The sequence below is a fragment of the Emys orbicularis genome, chromosome 1 (genome assembly GCF_028017835.1).
Source record: "Emys orbicularis isolate rEmyOrb1 chromosome 1, rEmyOrb1.hap1, whole genome shotgun sequence".
Taxonomy (NCBI): Eukaryota; Metazoa; Chordata; order Testudines; family Emydidae; genus Emys; species Emys orbicularis.
This window is the reverse complement of record NC_088683.1, coordinates 187,589,776-187,608,927: the sequence shown is the minus strand read 5'-3', so window position 1 is coordinate 187,608,927 and position 19,152 is coordinate 187,589,776.

Here is a 19,152-nt window from a genome sequence, read left to right as displayed (position 1 = left end):
TGAATGGATTCAGAAGGTCACCAAATGAAGGTATTATCAAATAATTGCAAATCTCTTTAAGAATATTATGTGAAAAATTCCCATTTCTCAGAAGTGTAACGTATAGGCTATAATCAAGAACTTTGAACAGGACTTGCACTTAATTATGTGCCTCCGCCTAGATACTAAGGTGGCAGATACTTTACAAATGCTTGTGGATAGACAGGAAACCACAGTAATTGGTAATCTGTAAACATAATAATATGTTTTCATACTTTGAATGTGAGATTTAAAAAAATAGAAATCTCAAATAGACTATTAACATTCCATTCTATTTTATAATGATGCTGAATGGCTTTAAGATACTGTTTTTTAACTGAAAGTGCAAAATTCTGCAATAGTTTAATGTTAAATTGATCAAAATGATTTTTAAACCACAAAATAGATGAATAATGTGTGTATTTGAAGAGCCTGTTGTTTTGATCTGTAATTAGTAGAAAACCTTGAGCTGTAATTTTGATCTAGTAAGTTGTAATGCTTTCTAGCTGATGACTGGCTGGAAAGCTCTTTCCCCAAGAAATCCACCAGCGAGGTGTTGCAATGGTAAATCTCACTTTTGTCAATGAAATCTGTTTAGGAGGAAAGATTTATGTTAAGCGGCTTTGTGCTTGTTTTCCCATATGAAACTATAACCAGGTTTCTCTCTGCACCGACTTTTCACATTAGAATAGCTGTTGCTATCATAACCCCCCTTCCTTTTGCTTGTCTATTGTCTGTTTTCACACTCCTCCTTGCTTTGTAATCACTCACCCACGCTCATTTATCACTGGCTTACCCAGTCCTGCTTACACTATCTTCCATTTTTGTCATGGTGCACTGGTACATTCCAAATACAATTAAACCTTTTACGATACTGTGGCTTTTGGCTAACGCATCCCAGCTTCAAGGTTGAAAGACTTCTGATATTACCACTGATATCAGTTCTCTCCCATTTATCGGCAATGTCTGGACTAATGCAGAAGTGGTGCATTAATTAAAGGAAGCATCCAGTAGGGCTGCTGCTTTTGCCAGTCTGACACTGAATTGGAGCCTGATGCCTGCTCATGTTTTAAGGGCCATTCATCACACATGTCATCCAGAAGCAGCCAGCTGTCTGAGCAAAGCCTCATTTGCATTTCATCAACTACAGTCTCCCTCTTCTTCCCCCTTACCCTTTGTATGGAGCTTTGGTTTTTAAAAGAGCATAGTCTTCAAAAGCAGCTTAGCTAACATTAATATTCCATTTAGAAAGATGATTTTACTTTAGTTCTGAGATTGTAGCATTAGTGCTGGGGGGATATATGTTATATAAACATACCCACACAATCTGTGCCTATCCAAAATATTTAATGTATTATGGAATAAGGCGAAGATTTTGTGGTGGATGGACTGATGTATGGATATGTCCACTGGTTCTCTGCATTAGATTGTTGGAAGTAAAATGTTTCATTTGAAAAGATTCTTTATGGATGTGTAATTCTATAATTGAAAAAGTTCCCAAAGTTCCTACATTATGGATTTTGATTTCCTCCTTTGCTTAGCCCAACTACCCATCTCAAGTTGTATTGTAAATGCTGTCAGAAGACCTAAGAATATCATCAAAAGCTTTGGGTACAGTGTGTTTGCTGAACCAGTGTGTACCGAACTGCTTGGAAAAAGACATTTTTCTTACGTGAAGAATAATTTCCCATTTTTATTCAGTTGTTGTCCCGATGAACTAATTGGTTTCTGTTGCTCCACCGAGTGCAACAGAATCTCCAAGCATGCCTAATTCTACCAAAATGTGAAATATGATGAATGTAGAACTATGTCTGCATATGAATAATATATAAAGAAATTTTGGATATGCCTGTGTGGATGGTAACTTTGGCTTTCCAAAGTATGCCAGGTTTTGGTGGTGTAAAACAAAACCCAGGGCTGGCTTGGATCCCAGACCCATTTATTGGAGTAGTCATAATGCAGTTAAGGGGTGAGTCAGTGATGTTTCAGATAAATGCTTCTAGTGTTAACCCATATAGAGAATATATAGCCAAACATTTGGCAAAATTCACTACTGATGTAACTAGGTACAACTTTTCTGATGTCAACAGATTGTGTTCCTTATGCCAGTAGTGAATGTGGCCCATTGTATATTATATTTCACACAGTGTATGTTTATTATATGCCAACCTTGGCAAAATCCAGAAATATTTATCTGAATCTAGCACATAGATTGAATCCAAAGCTTGCAAGGTTCAGAATCCTGTATAGAGAGTGTCTATATTCAGTTTAGTGTGTGAATACATACTGATTAACGACTCAGTTCAGCAAAGCACTTAAATACATGCTTACCATTAGTCACAAGCCTAAGTCTTGGTCACTTCAACAGGATTTAAGCATGCACTTCAAGTTAAGCTGGAGCTTAAGTGTTTTGCTGAACAGGGATATGTTGCTGAATTGTGACCGGAGGGAAAATGTGTCTGTATAAACACACGTGTATATTTTTGCTGTGTGAATTTTAACTTTTGCATCTTTATGCATACAAATGAATAACTTTTGTACTTAACTTAAATATTCCAAAATTAGTGATTTTTAACTTGGAACCAAATCCTAACCCTACCTTCTGCAGGAGCAAAGGTCTTTTGAGCCTGCCTGATTTATCCTGAAAATTAATATGGGACAAGTCCACTGCAACTCTGTGGTTGAAATCTGTAAGCTGCTAAGGTACACATATGACTTCCCCTTTGCCTTAAACCTGGCTTGTATGGATCTTATCATCCCTTATTTAATATAGCCCCACTGCCTGCAGTTGCCTAACCTGTTTGGAGTTACCCCAGGAAGTAAGCAGAGAAATGGACAATGAATGATTCCATGTGAATAGAAGATCTGGAGATGGTCATGGAGCACATGTCATGTCTCCTGATTGTCTATGGAGCCATGTGCTCCTCATCCTGGCTGATTCTCTTTGTGCTATATATTGTATTAGAGCTGGATTGTAAACTCCTTGTAACAAGAACATTGTTTTTGTACATGATCCCCAGATGATTTTCCTGTCTTCCTGGGCTGTCACCTTCTGAGAACCATCTTCATCTTTGAAGGGCCTGGTATCCTGTGCATCTGCGTCTTTCCCATCGGGGAAGGTGTGGAGGGAGAGAGGAAGAGTAGTTATTCATATAGGTTCATCTGCAAATGTTTGCCCATGGTCCCCAAAAGATAGTTTCAACAAGGTTGCTAACCAAAGGTGAAAAGTTACTGGATCAAAATCCATTTTTCATGTTTCACTTCTGTGTGTACGTGAACATGCATCTATTCTTGTTTACATCTCAGGCTAGGTCTACACTGCAGCGGGGGTCCGACCTAAGATACGCAACTTCAGCTACGTGAATACCGTAGCTGAAGTTGCGTATTTTAGGTCGGCTTACCTAGCGGTGAGGACGCGGGAAAGTCGACCGCTGCCGCGCTGCCGCCGACTCCGCTGCCGCCTCCTGCCCAGGTGGATTTCCGTAGTCGACGGCAGAGCGATCAGGGATCGATTTTACCGCGTCTTCACTAGACGCGGTAAGTCGATCCCCGAAAAACCGATTGCTACCCGCCGGATCGGTGGGTAGTGAAGACAAAGCCTCAGAGTGCAGTGAAGCCAGAAGAAAAACTTATTTTCTTTATTTATAATTTTTCCTCTCAATTCCCAGAATAATATTTCATTGGAATCCTAAGAGACTAAGGAAGAATCTGAGATTGAAGATTGTATTACATGTGTTGGTGACTTCCTTATTAGCCATTAGCCTTTTTATTTTTTTATTTTCTTTGTAGGACCTAATAGCCAATGTTCCTTCAACTCCATTAAGGACTCTGCAAAGTTATTATTTGACTTATTTTTGTTTACAGTTAGAATTTATGATATACTAGTATTTGTTACTCTAAACACATTTCTGGTATGGATACTTTATTATTGATGCATAGTTATTTTACTGCTTTGGGAACCACGTAGTCTGTAATTATCTAAGCATATACAATGATAATTTCAATACTTCTTTGTGTACATAATACCTTTGCAAAATTATGTGAAAACATAATAAAGATTTTATATCAAATTGATTTCATACTGCTATTTTCATAATATTCTGGGTTCTATCCTGAATGCCTTTGTAACATGTACTTGCTATATATTTCTGTAAATTCAGAGACTAGTCTTCTCATTATTTCTTATTTGTCTCACATTCAGCACTTTGGTCTGAATGTCTTTATTTTCCAACTCTGTCCTGTCAAGTTTCTCAAATAAAATCTTCTCAATCCCTGAAATTGTAAAGTTTCTCCCTGGCTCTGACACATACAGATACCTTTTGTACATTCTAGTCCTTCTGGATTCTTTTTTCAGTATATTAATATAATTCCTTATTAACATCTAGGGATTATTGCCTAAATCAAATCACTCATTAAAGTCTTCAAAAGTAACTCCCTTTCTTTGTCCAATTTATCCAAAGTGCAATAATTAACCCTTCTTTCTCAATCTTGGAAAAAAATCTTATCTCTATCTACAGCTGGAAAATACGGATTATTTGTAAATGTAATTAGAGAGGATCGGTACCTAATCAAATTAGAATATGTGAAGGCCATCTTCTGTGGACTCAGTGGCCACTGAAACAATACACAAGTTTCTGAATATTTACAAGCATGGGCTCAAATTTATGATGGAGACTGAAAGCAGTGATTTTGGCCTTTTATAAAATGAAGACATATGGAGTTTAGCAAACGTGTAAAACAATGTCAGCATCCTGGGGATTTTACAGTTGAACCCCAAATACTATATGCAGGATTAGACTTCAAATGAAAAACATTATGGAGACAGCCTTTGGGGAGGCTTGACAAAAGTAGGTGGTGGGAGGTTGAGGAAAGATTTAAATAAGGAAAGGAGGGGGAACTTGTTATAGCATGTGGGAGGCTGTTTCAAACATAAAAGACAGCCTAAAATAATATGAAAGGTTTTGGAGGGAGGGAGGGCGAAGGAAACTATATCCAGAGTCTATTCTGTTCACTGGAAAGATTTCAATCCAAATCAAGTCCCTTACTGGAGCAGTTAGAAAAGAAGTGCAGATACTGGTGTAGGGAGCTATGAGATGCATAAAAGGGAATAAAAACAGATATTGACATGGGTTGAGCTGAACATTTGAGAACAAAGATAATTAATTTAATGTTAAAAACAAAAAAAAGAGAGGCAGTCAGTGATGGGGTTTGAAGAAGGGCTAAGATTGTGGAAACACCTAGAGAGAGAAGTTACATCAGCAGTGGGATTTTTGTTAGAACAGAGGAGAGAACAGTGATGTACAGAGGCTGGAGAAGCGGAGGAGATCACAGTAGTTACACAAGGAGAGATCACCCAAATAGGTAGAAGAATATGATCAATATGGCTGGAGAGGAAAGGCTGGATCTTATAGCTGTTATGGAGGAAGTAGTACTAGGATGTAACGAGAACCTGAATGTGTGGGGACTATGAACAAAGTAGGTCACAATAGGATGATCTACCAGTTTTGGTGGTAGTTTGTCATGGTTGCTGATGTCACATGGTGAAGTGATATTGCATCATGTTGTGAGACAGCATGGTGAAGAGATTGAGGATAAAGGAATAAATTTATATGCAGGGAGTCTGTTTCCCTGTGGCAATCCAAATCTAGCAAAGCAAAGTGTGTATGTGCATTTGTAGTGTGGAACTATGTAAGGAAACAGCTTCTATGCTACTAAGCACACCAGATTCTTTTGCCTGATGAGTAGAGCTGGGTGTGAAATGGCTTTCCTGTCCTGCAAATATTTCTGAAAATTGTTCCTATTCTGCATTCTACAAAAAGCCAGACACTTAAGAACAGCAAATAGGCCTGTAATTCAAGCACTTATCTAGACTGTGTGATCTCCATGTTCAAGGCCCTGCCCTGCCTCATTCAGAGTAGGACTAGTAAGCCTCTGTCTCTTAGGCACTCCTGTTCTAAGTGTTCCACTTTGTACAAATGATTAAATGTTCATCTCAAACTTTTTTTTTCGCGGACCACTTGAAAATTGCTGAGGGTCTCAACAGACCATTTAACAATCTTTTCAAATGTTGTTTGTACCATTAGCTAACTATTGTAAAGCGCTTTGGATAAAAGCGCTATATTAAAAAAACCTAATTAACTTTTTTTGTTTTATAAATAAAAGCACACAACTCATATTTTAATAGCAGTAGTCTTACCTTTTTAATGAGATGGATGTGCCCTCTCCCACACCGCAGCAGCCCCCGAGCTGGGGCTGGGAAGGAGGGGGGCCTCTCCCTCTCTCCCCTTCTGTGGCAGCCCCCGAGCTGGGGCTGGGAAGGAGGGGGTCTCTCCCTGGCAGCTGCAGCCCTGGAGCTGGGGAAAGTCGGCTCTTTCTCTGGCCACCACAGCCCTGCACATCCCAAATTCCGCCCACCCCCCTCTTCTTACTCCACTGGCCCCTACTCCCCTATTCCCCCCAAGGCCACCACCTCACCTTACATGTGCATCTTCTCCAGCGTCCAGGCACCTAATTAGTAGAGCCACGCCTGCGCAGCTCTACTAATTAGGTGGGTGGCCCTTCATTCTCTCATGTGCAGCCGCCCAGGTGCACACCTTAGAGCAGGGGTCGGCAACGTTCAGCACGCGGCTCGCCAGGGTAAGCACCCTGGCGGGCCGGGCCAGTTTATTTACCTGCTGACGTGGCAGGTTCGGCCGATTGCGGCCCCCACTTGCCGCGGTTCGCCGTCCTGGGCCAATGGGGGCGGCGAGAAGCCGTGGCCAGCACATCGCTCGCCCGCGCCGCTTCTTGCCGCCCCCATTGGCCCGGGACGGCGAACCGCGGCCAGTGGGGGCTGCGATCAGCCGAACCTGCCGCGTCAGCAGGTAAATAAATTGGCCCGGCCCGCCAGGGTGCTTACCCTGGCGAGCCGCGTGCTGAACGTTGCTGACCCCTGCCTTAGAGGGAACTATCCATGGACAACCTGAATGGAGCTCGCAGACCACAGTTTGAGAACCTCTGAGATAGAGAGATGGTATGTCTATCACTGCAAAAAAAATAAGTGTGCTAACTAACTAAGGTTAAAATAGCAGTGAAGACAGAGCAACTCAGCTTTCAAAAGCCTATAGGGGAGCCTATGTTTGGACTCAAGCTGCTAACCTGAGTTAAATGCTATTTTGATCCAGGTTAGCTAATCTGAAATAAGAACACACAATTGTTTGCAGTGTAGACCTAGCTAGAGACTGATGCCATAGCCTAATAGGCAGGTCAATCACCTGGGATGTAGGTGCTTAAATCTCAGTTTTAGGATCTACTGCAATCCAGAAAATTCCCGCCAAACCCTGTATGTGCCTGAACTCAGTTGGAACCTAAATTTCTGCTGTAAAAGTTTCCTTGGTGCCTATGTTTCTTCCTCTGAGTATGCGCACTGCTGCCTCCCTTTAGGCATCTGGACACCTATCTCTTGCCTAACCCCCCAAAGCAATTCATCAATCCAGGGAAGATAGACTTTTGCCTGCCTATCTCAGGACCTGATCCATTAGGCATCCTCAGAGGCCACCTACTGGATTGTGCCCCATTCAAAATCTATCTGGCAGAGGTGCCCATCTTATAACTTTTAGCCCAGTGATTAAATTGTTCACTTGGGATGTGGGCAACCCAGGTTCAATTCCCCTCCTTTGCTAGAGAAGGAAAAATGTTTTGAACAGGGGATTCCAGAGGGTGCTCTAACCACTAAGATATGGGATATTTCCAATTTAGGGCTCCCTCAGTCTCTCCTGTTGCAGCTGTTCCACTTTGCATAAATAATTAGGGGGTCCAGTCCACCTATTCTGCCTCTCAGATGGGTGCCCTAACCACTGGATTATTGTCATTCTCTCTCTTGCTGCCTCTCTAGCTCTGGCCCAGGGACCCTAGGTAGTTAGCCACAGTGGAACAGCTTCAAAAGATGAGATTTGAGGAGCCCTCCCCTCCATCAGAATATACCATAGGTCAGTGGAATGTGGGAGACCTAGCTTCAATTCCCACCTCTGCCAGAGTGGGAGAAGGGAGACCTATATTCAAATCCTATCTCTCAGGAGAAGCACGCTAAGCAGTAGGCTAAACGTTATAAGGTGGCACCACTTCCTCCTCCTCTGGTCATTTTGTGATGTTAGGTGCCTTCATAACTCATTCTCACCAAAACTACCTTAGGTACCTCAGCCACCTTACACCTGGAGAGGAGTTCCCAGTTGTGGATCAGGCTTTCTGGAGCATGTTGCACAATACACCTTGTTCCATAGATATTTCTTCAATAAAGTAAGATATGAAATAGTGAGCTTATTACTTTCCCTAAATGTTTCTCATAGTGTCCCATAAATTGTCCAAAGTCGGTCGAATAAATTGATATTACCCACCTTGTGTCTCAGGTCACTACCCTCCTGCTCCATTGTCTGTCTATTGTTATCACTGGCAGTACTTGTGTATTTAAACTGGAAGGTCTTTGGGGTATCCTGGACATCAGTGATACCAGCTTTAACTGTTGCACTGTATATTTAGATATTGTGATAATTTGAGAGAGAGGAGAGAATAGTAGAATTCCTGGTGGCAGTCGGAATGAACGTCGTAAGGCTTTGAATCTCTGCAATGTGAATCTGTTGAAAAGAAGATTTGAGAGCAAAATACGAAGCAGAATATTTAGCTGCACTATCTAATGGGGGAATTTGTTTTGCTATTTTAAACTTAAAAGGGAACATTTTTAAAATAAAGATGAGCATGTGATGGAGCCTTTGCAGTGAGCTCTTGGTTACAAAAGTGCTAATTAGCAGCATCAATTTTAGAGAGGCAGCATTGTCAAGTCAAGTACTAACAAAGCTAGCAGCAAGGAGCTCAAGGGTTCTAGTGCTAGTGCTGGCACTAACATTCTGTGTGGCCTTGGGACCCCATTTACTGCAGTTTTTATTTTCCAATCTGTGAAATAGTGTTATCTCTAAGGAGTAGCGCGAGGATAAATTATTTAATGCCCTATATAAGCAAAATATTTTGGTATCCTGCAGTGTTTTAATTTGCTTGCATTGGTATATCCTGGAGGAATTGGCTCTGCACTAGGGTTGTCTGGTTTTTGATGGGCGTGTCCGGTCAAAAAGGGAATCTGGCAGCGTCTGGTCAGCCACAGTAACTGTTGGGGGGCAGGAAGAGCAGCAGCTGTGGCTGGAGTCACATGGAGGAGCTGCTCTCTGCTCATCTACTGACACCTGACAGAGAGCAGTGGCTGGCTTCCGGACCGGGCTCCAAGAGGTAGGTGCCGCCACCTGAGGGGGGGTCCTGAATGCCCTCCCTTCTGTCCTGCCAGCCCAGATTGCCCCAGCCCTGGCCTCTCGCCCTGGGGACCGACCCCTTCCCCCCTGGTCCCTTGCTCCAGAGACCGGCCTCTGCCTTGTCACGCTTTGCCCCCGTCCCCTTGTTCTGGGGACCAACCCCTCCCTCTGCCTCTCTGTGCCCTGATTGGGCAGGCAGGCAGGCAGGCTCCATGTCAGCGCCTGCAAGCCTGGCTCTGCAGGCAGCAGGTGATTTCCAGGGGAGGGAGCAAGGGGGGAGTGGTCAGTGAGTGATGGAGGGAGGGGGAGAGGAGTGAACGGCGGGGGAAGGGGCAGGGCAGGGATGGGGCCTCGGGGGAAGAGGTGGGGCAGGGGCTGGGGCAAGGGTATTCGGTTTCCAGCAATTAGAAAGCTGGCAACCCTACTCTGCACCTAAGAATGATTTCCATCAGAGAGATTTGGGTACATAAAATAGATTTTACTGTGATACACTCAGTTGGGGGGGAAAAAATTGTTGCACTACAGCTAAGAAAAAGACATTTCTCCTGGATCTATCAACCTGTGCAGTTTATGAAAAGAATTTATAAGAATACTTGTAATTAGATGGCTTTCAGTAATGCAATAAGAGCTAAGTATTATTTGTCAGAGTTTTGCACGTTCATACGACAGTTGAAGCCAAGAACATTTGCAGTCTTTACTATAAAACAGTGACTGGGGCAAGCCTGGGGCCTACGTTGATGCATCAGCTCTTAAGTCTCAACTGCAATGAGTGCATTCATTATGCCATTCACTGCTAATTTTCCATTCACTGTCAGTTTGAGAAACAGTGCTATTTCTGAGCAAGAAAAAGGGCTTTGCTGCTCCTTCTATCCCCTAATGAATGCACTATTATAGAGATAAAAGATGGACAAAACATGTAGTACATGTCGCGCCTGGGTTCCTGAAATTTGTTACAAACTATTAGCATTTGGCAGCAGGCTAGTGAAAGGAGATTTCAGTATGGCATATAATAGAACAAAGACACTGTAACTGTTGAAGAAGCATTAGCCTGGCTATACATCACATTGAGATACCTTACTGTGAAGTCTAAATCACTGTCCATTATAATCTGGGCATAGTACCTGTCTTCTTCTTTAAGACAGACTTTGTCTCATCCAAGTCATTATAGAATAATAAAAGAGAAAAGCACTTATAGTCCTTTTAGAGCTGTAAATATTTAAAAATCAAATGGAAAAAAAAAGGAATTGCACCAAATTAAAATACAATGCAGATTAAGAGAGACACAATTCTAAAAAATAAATCACATGATCATTATTTTTGTAGCCCTTCACCATCGCCACCCTCTTGCTCCATTGTCCGTCTATCATTATCACTGGCAGTACTTGTCTTATTTAGCCTGGAAGTTTTTTCTTAAGTGCAGCTCACAAAAATGCAGATCAAACACCTAAAGGGGAATGGTCATCAAAGCTGGAATTCATCCTGGAACAATACTCATTAGATTTTAAAAAAATCTCCTGACTTTGTATAACTCCTACAGCAAATGACATGTAAAATGAACAATTCCTTCCCAGCCCAATGAGCTTTGCAACCTGCATTCTCCATGATGTGCTGTTTGCTCAGAGACTCAGCACCCCAACCTCTAACAAATATTTACCAATAAATATACATTTTAAAATCTTGTCCTGCTCTTTGTTTTGAAATGTAAGCATTTCTCATTTGTCTGCACTTATCTGCAGTCTCTAGTGCCATCAGTGTCTTGTTCCTATAGGATCATCTGCAGGGGATCCTCATTGTTGCTGCCCCCTTCAGTCCTATTAAAGTTTTGTTTCTCCGTTTTTTAAAAATGTCTCTTTGTGCATGATCTATGCCTCAAGAAAGACAGATTAAACTAAACTAGAACTTTTAAAAAGGCTTGCTTGTGGCCACCATTTTGAATTCTTTCTGGCTGCATTTGACTATTTAAGCTTCAAAACAGTTTAAACTTTATATTTATCAAAGGCTTGTCTCAAAGATTCTTTAACCAAGGAAGCAGGGGCATTTCTGTCCCTTTAATCTAATGGGTAGGAGAGAGGATCAGCTCTTCAATCTGAAGGGTCTCAGACCCCTCCCTGAACAATGGATCCAAAATAAGCACTCACTCTTGTCAACTGTGAAGCCCCTAAATTCTCCCTCACTGTCACCCAACCTGTCTGGGAAGTGAGGAGCTATTCCTACTCTTATGTCATCCTCCAGTATCCCAAGTACCATTGATTAGGGTTGGCAGAGAAAAGTAAAGGACTCCACCCCTGCATAAGGTGTAGATTTGGGCAACTGTGAAGCCCCCAGGGCAGATGGTTACCTCTGAGGGAGCCTCTGATCCCTCAAGGAAATAGCATTAGAGCCTAGCAGTAGTGTAGAGCTGTTGAGGACTCAGGCCCAGATCCTCAAAGGTATTTAAGCTTCTAACTTCCATTGAAGTTGGGAGCTAGGAGTCTAAATACCTTTCAGGATCTCGTCCTCAGTGCCATGGACATGGGTTGAGCCAGGATGTGTCCACTGACTTCAGTGGTAGTTCCTGTCTGTGCTAGAGCTATAAAACCTGTAGGATTTGACCCCCTGTGAGTAATTCGTATTTGGTGAGTAATGCAAAGTGGAAGCAGGAGTGTGCTTACTAATCACTGGCAGCTCATGGTTGTGCAAATAAGTGATTGCCTAAGTGATGTATACACTAGGCATTGTTTAAATGTGCGCAGATCACTTTTTGGAAATAATTCTTATCTAGATCATTCAGCAGGACTAGAAGTTTTTAGCAACCTTCCACCAAAAGATAAACAAATTTTAAAAGTTTTTTGTACCCATTAATTTGTGGTATAACTGGTATCACCCAAATATCCAGCTATCTGAATGCGTGCAGTGCCCACCTATAAATTCTCAAGATATTTAGATGACAAACTGCACTCGCCAAATTTGTGAATACAAAATTGTCTGCAGATATGCATCTGCAATCTGAAAACATGAAAAGTAAACTGAATTTTCAAAATCTATTTAAAAAGTGTATTTTACCATATTTAAACTGCAATAAATTATTCTTTAAAAGACATAGCTCTTGGATGATCAAATGGTGTGAACTGTGTGCGTGTCCTGAGATTTTATGGATACATGATTCAGAGTCCGCTAAGTGCCAGCCCTGGTCAGTGGTGCAAGAGTAGCCCTAGGAGACCAAATGGATATAACAGCTTGCTGGCCACAACCCCTTTTGTTCAGCTATGCCCTTTGAGCTGAAGCAGGGAGAGAGTGACTATTCTGGCCTGATACCACCTGAGGAGCCTCAATGCCGGAGGAATCAAATCCCCAGGTAGTCAATTAAGCCAGCTTTAAGGCTACTTTGTACCTTAGGTGTAGCACAAAGCAGTCTTAATAAGCTGGTGCATCTGACCATTCTACTCTTATGTGACAGTAGAGTGTGGTGATATTATCAGATAATCCAAAAATAGTATTCAATAGTCCAAGCCAGTATTTGGATATGAGTCCTGGTGTGTGCTTTTCAATCAGTTTATTAAATCTGTTGGTGTTAAGTTTCGTTTTTGTTAGTATCAGTTTCTTGCTTTATTTTGTATTTGGAGTATTTGATACCCATTCACAGCAGCAAAAATAAATCCTTAAATCCTGAAATTTAGACATATCTTGCTGGACAAAATAGAATCAAACTTTAGCCTTATTTCAAAAGAGTGTTCGCTTAAGTAGGGGGGAACGTATAACTGGGAAGCAAAGAAACAGACTTGTTCTGGAAGCGGTATCTCAGTTCTGTATTTTCTTCCTTTTAAAATCATATTCTGCTGGTGAAAGATATCATGTGTCATCAGAAGAGCTATACATCTGATTGGAAGTCCCCTGGCTTTGGTGGTAGAGCCCTAACTCCACACAAAAATCGTAGGCTCTGCTAGCTGGTGATATGCAAACAAATGTTGGATCAATTTCTCCAAGAATTTCCTGTGTTCTCCTTCCTTGAGGTTCAACAGAACACTTGACAGCACAAAGGTTATAATATAAATACAGCTGGAAAAATAACAGGTTTTTTTTTGGTTTGTTGGCAATTAAAAAATTGTTTCAGGTTGAATGAAACATTTTGTTTTGATTTTTGAGCATTCAAACAAGTTTTAATTCTTTTATTTTAAAGGCAATTTAAAAATGAAAGTAATTTTGAATTGAAAAATCAAAAATGTTTCATTTAGAAAATGTCAAAAGAAACTTTTTTCAGAATTTCTTTTAACTTTTATTTCAACCAAAACAATTAAGTAAAATCCACATCAATTCACAAAACGTTGTGTCTCAGAATCTGTATTTTCCACCAAAATAAATTTTGATTGAAAAATTTCACCCAGTTCTAGTTACAAGCTTTCACAATTTGTCCTCTCCTGCCAGTAGGGTTGCCAATCCTCCCAGATTGTCCTGGAATCTCCAGGAATTAAAGATAAAACTTTAATTAAAATTATGTCATGTGATGAAACCTCCAGGAATACATCCAACCAAAACTGGCAACCCTACCTGCCAGTCCTATGGAATGTGGGGTGGTCTTTCTCTCTATTTCAATACAGTTATTATTCTTCCAGCTACTTGACTGGAACTTGTATATTCCAAATCATTTTTTCCTAGATTTGGTGCTGACATTTTTGTGGTGCATTCTCTTGCTTCTCTGTAAATACAGCTCCAATCTTATCAATGCTTTCTTGTAAAGTTTCCCATATCAGATGTCCACTGAGGATTTCATGGTTACAACAAACATATGCTTCATTTCTTTTATATCTCCTAAACTTCTACAGCTTCATGGCCAGGACAGGAGTCATAGGCTTTGGAAGGTAGACTTAGTTAGATACATAGATACATATGACAGTAAACTTTTACTCACCTTAAACATTTATTATTCTCTTCAATTTGTCTTATTACTTAACATAAATCCAAGGCAATTCTTATTAATGTTCCATTAACCAGTATAAAGGATACGAAGTAGTCAATCATAAACAAAGCCCAAATAAATCTGGTATTACTTTTTGTTCATATTCACCATTTTATCACAATATCCATCAATACCAAATATTTAACGGCAAGGTATATAAATATATTTTCTCTGAATAATTGGCTTATTTTTATAGCAATGAGCTCTGGTTATATGACAATTTATTACAAACTATAAATATCTTTGTTTTACATGAGGTTAACTTTCTTCTGATTGTGGGGAAGAACCATAATAGCTAATAAGGACAAAATACAGATTTATACCAACAGCCCACAATAACCATTTCAAGAAAATCAGAGCCACTTGGGATTGGTCTAATGCTGAATTGGTGCTCTACTTCTTGACTAAAGAAATGAGAGGAACCACTAAAATGGTGACACAAATTGATGTTAATAAATTAGTGGATTCATAAAAGGACTCCCAATTTTAGTGCTAAAAGCACACCATTATATGCAGCATAATGAAGTTTAAAAGGCATACTGATAAGTGGCTGCATTCAAATCCATTTCTCTGCCCTTTTGTGTGCTTATCTACCCTGGGCCAGCAGACAATCCAGCTTTTCACTAACCTTTGGCACTCCACCATCAGCAATAAAATGTGAGCTCCTTTATATTCCCATAGCTTTCTTAATTAGCAACACCTGTGGTATGCTCCATTTGGAGCTGCATCATCAGCAGAACACACCTGCTTTGGGGCCCCCAGGTAGAAAAAGGCTCAGTATCTTAGGGCTCATGGGAGTCCATCTGTGTGCCCTAAAGCAATGCTGGAGCAATGGCTAAATACCTATCATCTTCAAGGACCCTTATTCTAGCCACTAATCCTGATAATTGTTCCCTTGATTAAGTGAAATAATAAATAACATCCTGAACGGATATACAATGGCATTCCTGGATATAAGGAAATCCTTTGCCTGCCTTGCATTTGAGATGAACTATTTTTTGGTCAGTTAGAACACAATGATAACATGAAAAGTTAATTTTTGAGTTATTTGTGTAATCAGAGTTTTTGTATTTATCTTGCGCATTTTGAAGCACATCCATAATGAAATTGGAGGCAATTTGTTCTTATAGAAATGAATAAATAGTTAATAGACACACATATTCATTTGTCGATATGTGATATCACCATATTTAGATACATGATATAACCAGATACTAATTACCTATTAAAGGAATGAATTGGTTTGTAATTCATTTAAAGTAATAACGGTAGCAGTTAACCATGAATAGCATTTTGAAAGGATACTTTGCAGAGCAATAGACAAAATGACAGCAGTTGAAAGACAAAGAAATAGAATTCCTGTTGTCCAGTCTGAGTTCTTCTCACTTTTCCCCTAAGAAGAATTTAGTTGAGACACTTACGTATATTTTGTTCGACCTAAGGTTGTTTTAATGCACACTATTATACTGTAACTTGCACTTATGCAACAAAGATGGTGCAAAGATTTCCAACAAGTAAGTACTCATTCTTCCTTAAGCAGAAAGACACTAAAAGAAAAAATCTTTGTGTTAGTAGATTGATATATTGAAAGATGTGCAATTGAATTCCATAAATGTACCACACTAAAAACGGTGTTTCTGAAAGTAGAAATGAAGAAGATTACTAGGGCTATAAAACAAAAGTCTTCTGTCTCACTACACAATTTATAATAAAACAGGTAATATTATTTTCTTTTTCTGAAATGTGATGAGACAGAGCACAGAAATACTGTATTTTCAGCTGCCACATATGTTTTCCATATTTTTACCATCATATTTATAAGATCTATCATATTTTACTTTGAACTTTTCCCAAAGAAATATATGTGTACTTACAAAACTTTCCTTTTAGAGATATCAGAAACATTCAGTCATAATGTGGTTGAGTCAGCAGACAGCACTGTCTGAATATCCTGATACTTGGTGTTGAATGTTTAATATTTTATATATCCCAGCCCATTTCTGAAAGGCCCTTATTTTCTTATTCCAAATTGGGGGGGAAGGAGAGTTAATTGGCACATTACAGGAATCCCACTAATGTACTGCCTGCCAAGAATCTTTTTTAATTAATAGCAAGATATGTACAGTGAGGAGACAGTTTCAGAAGGAACCCTGGGATCCTGATAATCTAAAATCTTTATTTCTAACTAAAGGAACCTGCAACCTGACAACTCTGAGTCCTGGACATTACTCAGCCAAGAGCAAAAACAACAATACTGCGATTAATATGCCACCCACTGGTGTCGAGGATTAATGTTGCAATGGTTTGGTCCCCCATACAGGCATAAACTAATTCTGCATAGCAGGAGAACAGACCTCTTTCAGCTAATGTGCTCATCAGGAAGGCAATTTATACTGCCTCAGACTTCACCACTGTCTTGTAGGTTTAAGAGGTGAGCATTTTAATTATTTTATAGACAAAAGAAAACAGCCTTAATATTTATTTCTTTTTTTTTCAAAAATGAGTGTGTGTGAGAGTGACAATATCAGACAGCCAGAAAAAGCCGCCACCAATACATGGCACTATTCCATGGTGAGTGATCCCTGTGATCATTCAGACGATGGTGGTCAAGAGAATACAGATTAAAGACATTTGGGTGCAAATAGGCATAGAGGTATTTACTTACAACAGATATCCACAAAAAATCCCCAAGGATAACTAACGTGCAAAAAGTGTACAGTGAATAGAAGACAAAAAATATTTGGGCAGGAGGAAGAACAAAAATATGGTGAAAATACAAGCAGCCCAATCATCAACTGGTATATATTGCTACAGCGTCATTGCAATCACTTACACTGTTTTACACCATTCAAGATCTGGCCCAAAGTAAATAAGGCTTTTAGATTAAATTGGTCATAGGAGTAAACACCATCCCCCTTGCTAGGATCACAATGAAGTCGGACAATTTGAAGTTTTACAATTCAACAGTGACCCAGTTAGCTCCCAGTCCTTCAGGTGGAGGTCTACTGAAGGCAATGATCATGTATGGGTGGAGGAGTACACCCATGAGGAGATCATTGCAGGACTAGGGCATTGGAGTTTAAGTGGGAATCATATTCCATAAGTTTCACTGGGTTCCAGTTAGTTCTTGGGTTCAGTTCAAGGTTCTGATTTTAATATAAAAATCCATACAGGGTTTGGGCCTGGGTACCTCAAAGACAGGCTTTCTGTGCAGTTGTGATCAGCTAATACACTGTTACTAATAGCCCAAGATTTGAATATAAGGGCCTGGATTTTCAAAAGCACATGTGCCAAAATGTGTGCACACCAGACTTGGATGCATGCACAGAAATATGTATGCACTTCTAATGATTACTACTTAGGGGAAGCTGGAGGCTTGGGAGTTCTGAGTGGAGAGGCTCTTATCTCTAGAATCTTTTTCTCCGGTTGGTCCACTGCAGCATGAATTTGTTGACTTTCAAGGCTATCTATTGCCTCAGGGTTTACCTTAGTAAATGTTGAGATGCAGATGACTGTCTATCCTGGACTTGGGAATTCTTTTGAGAGAGAATGAGGGTAACAGGAACATGAAAGTGTGGCTATGCAGACTGGTGATATGCAAAATTTGCAGGTATGAAGTATGAATTTTTGTTTGTTTTTCATTACATAAATAAACAAGGGACATAAATGACCTGCTGGCTACCTGCCTAGCCATATGCTTGAGAAATGTATACAATCCACAAGGAAGAAACATAGTATAAAACAATTTACGTTTCTAGTGAGTTAAATCTCTATTAATCTTCATCCAGTGTCAAGAAAAAAGTTACAGTATCTGTGTCATGGGGGAAGTTTGTACCCCAAATGTATGCAGAAACCAAGAACAATTCCTTAATGTTTTAGGGGGGGAAAAAAGAACTCTTTATCTAAGTAGCAAAATGAAAGAACTAGCAGGAGTATCATTCAGTGTGAGCCTAAATGCAATTTTCACACATCAGCATTGATGTGGAGTGGTCAGCGCATATAAATTCATGTGCATTCTCCACATTGTTTGTGACTCTTCTGGTCAGCTGACCTTGGGAAAATTTGTCAGCGTCTGCTGCCGAGTTTGCTAGATGAGCCTATAGTGGCTGGATTTTGATGGTAGTGTTGCTTTGATGGACATAGTGAGATGATAGGCATCAAGGATTCTTCTCTTTTCTTTATATATCATTCTCCTAGACTTACAAGGAACAGGCACCTTCTTTGTCTTGGCCAAGTGCGGTGCCTAGCAGGATTGTTGCTGACTCAAATGATGAAACTTGCAATGGCAGCAACATCAAGCATGCTGAAGAAAAGAACCATTGGCCATCTATTTGTCTTACACCTGAAGGTGTACGTTCTTGCCAGATAATCCATGTTGATGACTCAATTTTTAGTGTCATTGTACTGCAGTATTGTTTTGGGTTTCTTTTTGTCTCCTTCTACAACCCTGTCATGATGCATCATCAATAGCATTATTACCAACATTTTCTCCTTTGGAACATAGGAAATGAGAGTGAGTGGCCCAGCAAACCCAAACACTGATGACCTCTTTTTTTTCTGCTGCAATTGTGGATGCCTCTCACTGGGTATATCTGGCTTGTTTTGTTGGATTGTTCCAACATAGATCAAATTTTCACTGAGTAGATCTTCAGCAAGCTGACTACTGGTGAAGAAGCCTGGCACCGCGGCAAGGCACCCTCCAATACCCAAGAACGGATCCTATGGGAAGCAAGCTGCCCAACAAATTGGAAAAGAGGGGCCACGCCCCAAATTGACCAGGCTGACAGGAAGTAGCCCAGGGCAGCAGATTTTGATTCCTTGCTAGGAGGCCCCCACCCACTCAGTGGTTGATGTACACAGGTGCTGGGCTGGGACTCAGAGGAGAGGTTCCCCCTACCCTCCTGGCCTTAAAGACTGAGGCTCCTCAAC